This window comes from Chelonia mydas, chromosome 1, assembly GCF_015237465.2.
Source record: "Chelonia mydas isolate rCheMyd1 chromosome 1, rCheMyd1.pri.v2, whole genome shotgun sequence".
In the NCBI taxonomy this organism is placed as follows: Eukaryota; Metazoa; Chordata; order Testudines; family Cheloniidae; genus Chelonia; species Chelonia mydas.
The window spans coordinates 254,185,776-254,193,141 of NC_057849.1; positions in this window are offsets into that span (position 1 = coordinate 254,185,776).

Sequence of the window (7,366 nt, forward strand, 5' to 3'; positions counted from 1 at the left end):
AAGTGAACCCATATAGAAGAACTTTGCTAAACATGTCAGACTAAGCATGTCAGACACCACAGAGGCACTCAGACACCATGGTGATGGGCATAGTATAAGAACCTGTCATAGACAGAAGTCATAGATAGGCTAGGACTATTATTCTGTTCTTCAGGAATGAAGACCAAGATATTTTTAAAAAAAAAACCTGCTTAATCTCTTAACTTCATATTTAGGCACCTAATAAGTGGACTGATTTTCAAATGCACTGAGCAGACAGCGGCTCCAACTGTCTTTACAGAAAACTACAGAAACTCAGCACCTCTGGAAATCTGGCTACTTATTTAGGTGCCTAAATATTGATTTATGAGCTTAACTTTAAGATCCTATTTTTAAAAAAATCTTAGTAGAAATTAAGCTAGGATTTCAGAGGCTGTGATTTGGGTGTATAATCAAGGGCTATTATTATCTATCATCTACTGTACACTATGATGATGTGTGTTAATGTGGCCCTGTGTAGTATCTGGGAGCTGTCCGGAGGGAGAGAGGCATCTGTTCACACATATTGTGGCAAATCTGTGGCCAGCTAGGTCACTTCACAGTTGTCACTATGCTACACACCATGGCAGCTCAGGATTTCATGGTATCACCAGGGACAGAATTTGGTCCTTCTGCTCCAAAATTCCAGGCTCTTGCCACTTGACCTAAAGGAGAATCTCCACTAGCCGTTTTGGTCTTTGACACACAGTTGGACAGTTCTGATTCCAGCTAGCAAAAGGCAGCTTGAACACACATCCTAGCCATTTCATTGCAATATCAAATATGGGGGGAGGGGGCGTCTTTCTCCTCTGAGTGTCATTAACTAGTTTACTCTGCTTGTGGATTATTTGCTGCCATTTCTTTTGAGACAACCATCAGGCAGCACGGCTGAGGACATTAGGGAGGGGTCTGCCAGCAATGCCTCTGACCTCCATACTCGGAGCACAGGACAAGGAGCTGAACAGAAGAAGCAGGATTAGAACCAGCTGCCTGGAATTTCAGGAAATTCCCATAAACTCTCTGAGCTGGGGAGATGCCTGGGAGAGGAGTAGCCAATTGTGCAGATTCAGAGTCTCATCCCGCTCACTATTAGTTGCATTCTTGGATGATATGGCACTTGCCTGCTCATGTGCACTTGTGTGTCTGATCCATCTGTCATTTGGGTAAAACTCTTCAGTTGCCATCTTTCCAGTATCTAGCCCAAAGTTACAAGCCACTCCTCTTTTACACAGACTACTGGGACTCTTGTCTGCAACTGACCTATATTAGTCTAAAGCTCCATTTGCTCTGGCCTGAACTCCCCTCTCTTCCCCCACCCAGCACACATGCTGCCCCTCCCCCTCAAACACCTTTATACATCCAAGGACATTGCTAAAATAAAATGATCACAACCTGGCCCTCCGGGAACTTCAGTTTTACAGTTTGCCCTGCTCTGATGCTGATAGAATTCACAACCTAGTTCAAGAGAGACAGCCAGAGAGTGAGAGAAAGGAGGCAGACAGCCAGAGACAGAAAGGGATAAAGGGGCTAAGGAGAGAAAACAAGACTTGAAACAGTGTAACCAGAAGAAGTAAGCTGAAGCAAAAAGAGAAAGACCTATCATATGGGAGAGAGAGAGTCTGGAACACAGAGGAGAAGAAGGGACAGGGAAGATGAGAGGCTGAGAGAAATCTAAAAGGTAAGAAAGTCGTAGAGAAAGAAAGAGACTGAAAAAAGAGAGGAAAAAAGAACAGAAAAGAGGCGATGTAGCCAAAAGAACAAAGGGACAGTTGGAGTCAGATGGAGAAAGAGGGGAAAGATGGTGGTTAAAAGACCAGGAAAAAAAGAAAATGAAGATGGTGGCCATGGGCTCAGACCTGGTTGGGAGAAGAGAGGGTGCATGTCCCGCCTGAGAACCCACACTGGAAGAACAGGGTGAGAAAAAACCAACACAACCAAATCGGTTCTGTCATTTTAAACTCATTCAAACAACCCACCAGTAACAACTAGTCAACAGGTTGCAGTGTAATGCTCTAGGGCATCCTGAACCCTAATAAAGGGAAAGGGTTCTGTGCTAATGCCCAGGGAATGTTTACTTTCTCTGCATCCTCAGGACTGGGAACACCTTTCTCTGTGTTGTCAGTTCACCCTAACCTAGCGTGAGTGCTCCTTGCTAGTACCAGGGGGACATTGCCAGTCTCCGAACTCTGCCCTGCAGTCTCCTCTCCCAGTGTGTGGTAAGGGAACCTCAAACCCCCACACATGGAAGAGCTCACACACTATTAGTCTCCCTTGTTTTTATATACGCCTAGGACCAGTAACCCCTCCCCACCACACATCCCCCCACCCCCACTTTCACCCACACAGCCTGTTGAAGATATCATCTGCCATTCAGATGGATGTCTCCTCCTCTCTTGCCACCTCTCTCTCCTCGCTCACTTGCTCCTTCTCACAGCCCCTCTCCCTTCCACTCACACAATCTCTTTGTCACACTGTGTATCCATCTCCATCCATCCAGTCATCTATGGCCTTTCTAACGCACTCATTACTGTAGTCTCTCTCCCCACATTCTCTCCTTCATGCAGTCCATTTCTCTCCCTGCTCACAACTGCCAAATTTGCCTCTCTCCCTCCTCCAGCCAGTCCTTCTCTCTTTCCCACACATAGTGCATCTGTCTGTCTCTCCCTCCATCAGTTAATTTCTCTTCCTCGCTCCCACACACTGCCCATCTGTCTGTCCCTCCTTCACACGGTTCATCTCTCTCACCCTCACACACTGGCCCATCTCTGTCTCTCTCTCCCACCTCCACACAGTCCATCTCTCTGTGTCTCCTATATACCCAGGCCCATGCTCTCTCTCTCCCCTACTGAGAGGAGGCAGCGGCAAAGAATTTGCTGCTGACCGCTGCATTGCTAGGAGGCAAACACATGGCCGGCCTTGTGCAGGCCAGTTTCCGCCTGAGTGCCCCAAGTCACATATCCCCAGCATCATCTCCAGCACTGAGAAAACAGATGGTATAATAAACGAGTGCAGTCTGATGGGGGGGCAAAGGGGTGCCTGCCTGGAACCCCCCCCAGACAGATACACACCAAGCTCAGGCACTGTCCTGATACCAGCCCAGTTTCCTGCCAGACCATAGAGCCAACCAATGCTTGAGCTCTGTGCTGGGCCCCAGGTGAACAGCGGCAGGCATGCATGCCAAGGGATAGGATGTGAAGTGCTTCTTCCGGGCTGTGGCTTTAGACTCCAGAAAGATGGGTGTTAGGCAGGTGCAGGAGGTGCAGCATGGGGGTGCAGGGCACAGGCAGCATGCCAGAGGTATGTTGGGACAGCCTCAGCGGCGCAAAGGTGAGTGGGAATTGTGGGCAATGCTATGGGAGATGTTGGGAGGCAGCTAGATGCTGAGGCGTATATAACTGCCTGATGTCCAGCAGCTTCCTCTTCAGCCACGTGCTCTGCCCCGTCTCTCCTGCAAGCTCCTGTCACTTCTGCTTAGCAGTGTCTCCTATCTCGGTAAATAGTAAAAGCGACACCACTAGGCAGACTCGGGTGACAGGGTCGTCAGCAGTAGCCGTGACTCAATCCTTGCCCAAGAGAAACATCCTGAGGGTTTCAGTGGGTGGGCAGACCACAATGGATGAAAGGGCTTATTTATTCCTCTGAGTTTAGGACTCTTCTGTGAGTCATAGCACCACTCTTTCATCTCCAGCTTTTTACCCCACTCAGCTCCATGCTTATTGCCAGACACAGTTCTCCATCCCAAGTACCTCCACACAGATCTGAGTCCCACCCATGATGCTGGCCACAGTCCCCTGAATTCCACGGGTACCCAGCCCCAAGATCCCCATGCCGACCCATGGCCAACCTTGTTTCAGTCCACACTCCTTCTGTCCCAACAACCCATATATTTTCCTCAAGCCCAGCATAGTCACGCTGACCTCAGCCTGAGTATCTTCATGCGAACATCAGCTATGAAACCCACCATCCCAACACCTCAAGGCTATCTCCTCCAGACCCCATGTTCTGACATCCCCATCAGCTGGCTTTGAGCGTGATGCCCTCCAAACGGCCCCTGAGCCCCATTACTCCCAGCTACAAAATGCTTAGGTTGAAACCCCCCCACCCCCACAAAAACAAGTCCTAGTAACATTGCACCAAGTCCACATGAAACTGATGAGTCAGTGATGCTTTGCTTAGACTTAAAAGACCAAACAACTGAAGCACACACAATAAAATACGTCTTTCACATGAAGAGCTGGGTGAATTATTTATGGTAAGTAATTTGCTCATTTAATTTAGCCATTTTTTCTGTTTGCAGAATGTCTATGTGGAGATTGCAATTTTCTTGAATTTGTCAATATTTGTTGTTGGGTTCTTTTGCTGTATGACTTGATTGTGAACAGTCTTTGCTGAGTATGCAACACAAAATTCAGGATGCTTGGGTTAGTTGTGATTGGTGACGAGTCACGTGGTTTTGTTTCTGCTCTCTGAATGGGTGAACGTAACTTCTATATTCAGGTTGCTGGGGCAAATAATTCACACATGAATTTACAATTTGCTTTCTGCAAGTGTTTGCACGACTGGATCACTGAAATCTTTGGGGAAAGAAAAATACAGTAGGGCTGCAGATGTGGCCAGAGATAACCGATGTTTTAATTCACACAAATATTTGTGGAAAATATTTTTAGGTATCTGTCCAGCTTTATTCAGGGACCTTGTATACTGCGACAATGATTTCAATCCACCTCTCCAACAAAGCTACACTGACTCTCACCACAGTGTCCTCAGCCCCTACCGGTGTACACTTTCCAGCTCCAGGTCCCCAGCATCCTATCATCTATGCTTTGCTCCCTCGATCCTGATACCACTGCCTGTAGCTCCAACTTCCCCATGTTGACCCTACTCTCGTTATCCCCGACCCACATTATTGTTCTTGATATGACTCAGGCCTACACCCTTGAGACTATACGCATCACCTCAGCCCCACATCGCCACCGTAGTCCCAACACCGCCACGCTTATCCTTCACGGCCACCCCTTGCTCTGACATCTTGAGCCCAACTTGTCACTACCATATCCTTTGCAGCTATGACATCCCCAAACAGACCCTGTTCCAGACATCCCAATCTTGAGCGTACCCTTGTTGAGCCTGACTCCAACATCAAAACCCCAAAACCTCTGTCCTGTTTCCTGAAGCTCTCCCTCTTGCCAGGACGGAGGTTGGTCATTCCTTCTTCCATTCTGTTCTCCACAGTAAACTCCATGAACTGGGCAAATATTGGTCTTTCCCCATATCTCCTTCCACTCAATTCCTCTGGTGCCCTCAATGAGGTGGGACAGAGATTCACTCCTTCTTGCATATTCTCCTTCCCCTTTGCTCTTGCAATTCCCCTGGTTGTCTGAGACACAGAAATTGATCTCTCCTCTGCATATTCTCCTCCGCCCACTACCCCTTGCTCCTTCAGTGCCCCTTGCTGGCTGGGACAGGCATTGGGTATTTTTCCAGTACTCATGCAGAGAGATTACAGGCTCCACATTTCTCCAGTTGATGCATGTCTGGCTGGAGGGAACCTCATCAAATTGACCCCATCCCCGACCCCAGCCTGACACGCAAGGTCTGTCACATTTCCCCTATAAACATTGTCAGATTTGGATTTTATCTCAGAGACCAGGGAAAAGAGCAAATCCAGGCTTCACTGACAAATCGCTCTAGGGGAGGAGTTATGTGAGGCTGAGACAGAACGAGAGAAACTCCCCCAAGGGGAAAAAAAACAACAACTCCAAGTCAGAATGAGAAGAGCCAGTGTCTGTGAACGTTACATTGCAGCAACTCCAGCAGAGCCAGGACTAGGCTGCCAGCACTTAGCCAGGGGCCATCCTGCCATGGGAATACACCTTGGACGGAGCTACACCCTTGGGCTTTCAGGGCAGCCTGGCTGGGAATTAGGACTCGATGACCCCCTGAAGAGCATTTATTGGAAAGGACCGGGAAACCTTAACTGCGACGGAGCAGCTTCCCCCCACCCTCTTGTTGTTCTGGGTCAAGAACCATGAGCCAGTGGCCAAGAGGACAGGACTCTCAAGGCAAGATGGCAACAGTAGGAGGAAACAACATTCTGACTGTGGAGGGAAGATGGGCCCTCAGGGTAAAGGGGAGGATGGGCCTGTGAACACAGCCCTTTAACAGCTCCTCCTCAGCCCTCCACCTCAGTTCTGAAAGTTCTGGCACTCCCTAAGTACAAAACAGCACAGCACCAGGACCCTGAGCCTGGTGAGCCTGGAGCGCAGTCCACCAGATGGAAAAACTACTTGATCAGAATCGGCATAGTTGGCAGCTACCCATTAAGAGAGATGGGCAAGGAATCGGATATCTGCTCAGGTTGTGGGAGAGGCGACTGACAGTGCAGGGGGAGCGAAGTCCCCAGGACTGACAGTGGGAAGAATGGAAATGTCTCTCTGCTATCAGTAGGGGACTCATCACAATGGAGGTCCAAGCACAGAGGGACAGGAAGGCAGAATGGCAACTGGAAGCAATTCTCACCTGAACGTTTTAGGTGTGGTGCCGAAAGCAGAGCCCTCAGCCTTCAGCAAAAGACAGAAAGCCAAAGCTGCACAGAGACTAGAAATGCAGTGTTTCTCCCTGTTGTTAGCATCTGCATCAGGCTCAGGGTTTCTCTTGAGAGACAGTTCCTAATTGGGATGGATTATACATTTCTTGCTGGAGCCTGCCCAGCACCCAGTTTAATTCCTATTTTACAGCTTAGCCCTTTTTGTACTCCCCGAACACAGTAACCTCTCCCTTTCCCTATTCCTTTCAACCTCAACAACATTGTGCCTTCTGCCATTCTTGTCTACAGGGTTGATCCTGCCCAAGGTATGAATTGTACAAAGGAACCTTACCCAAAGGAGTCAATGGACATAAAAGACCAAATCCATCCCTTGATGTCAGTGAAGTTATACTAGGATGAATTTGGGCCAAATAGTATATTAATCTGATATAATTTATCTACAAGATGTCCTTTCTGAATGCTTGAGACTCCCAGATTAATTAATGTCTTGAAGAATCTGCTCTGACCTCCCTGTTTCAGGGTGTTCAACCATTTATTACAGAGCAGCAGGGACTGTTCCATTGTTGAGCTTGAAGGCAAACTTCTCATTGTAAGCTCAGTTTTTACATTCCCACTAGCTTCTGCAAGAGAAGCTGATCTTCCTGAAATTTTACATGCTGCAGCTTATTCCAGGGTAGAATGTTTCTGGGAAGTTTGGTGAAAAATCAGGAGTTTTAACATTTTTCAATTTTACTGGAAGCTCACGTTTGAAAATGTGTGCAACCATTTTCGGCTCATCTCTCCAAAATGGTTTGGTCTAAA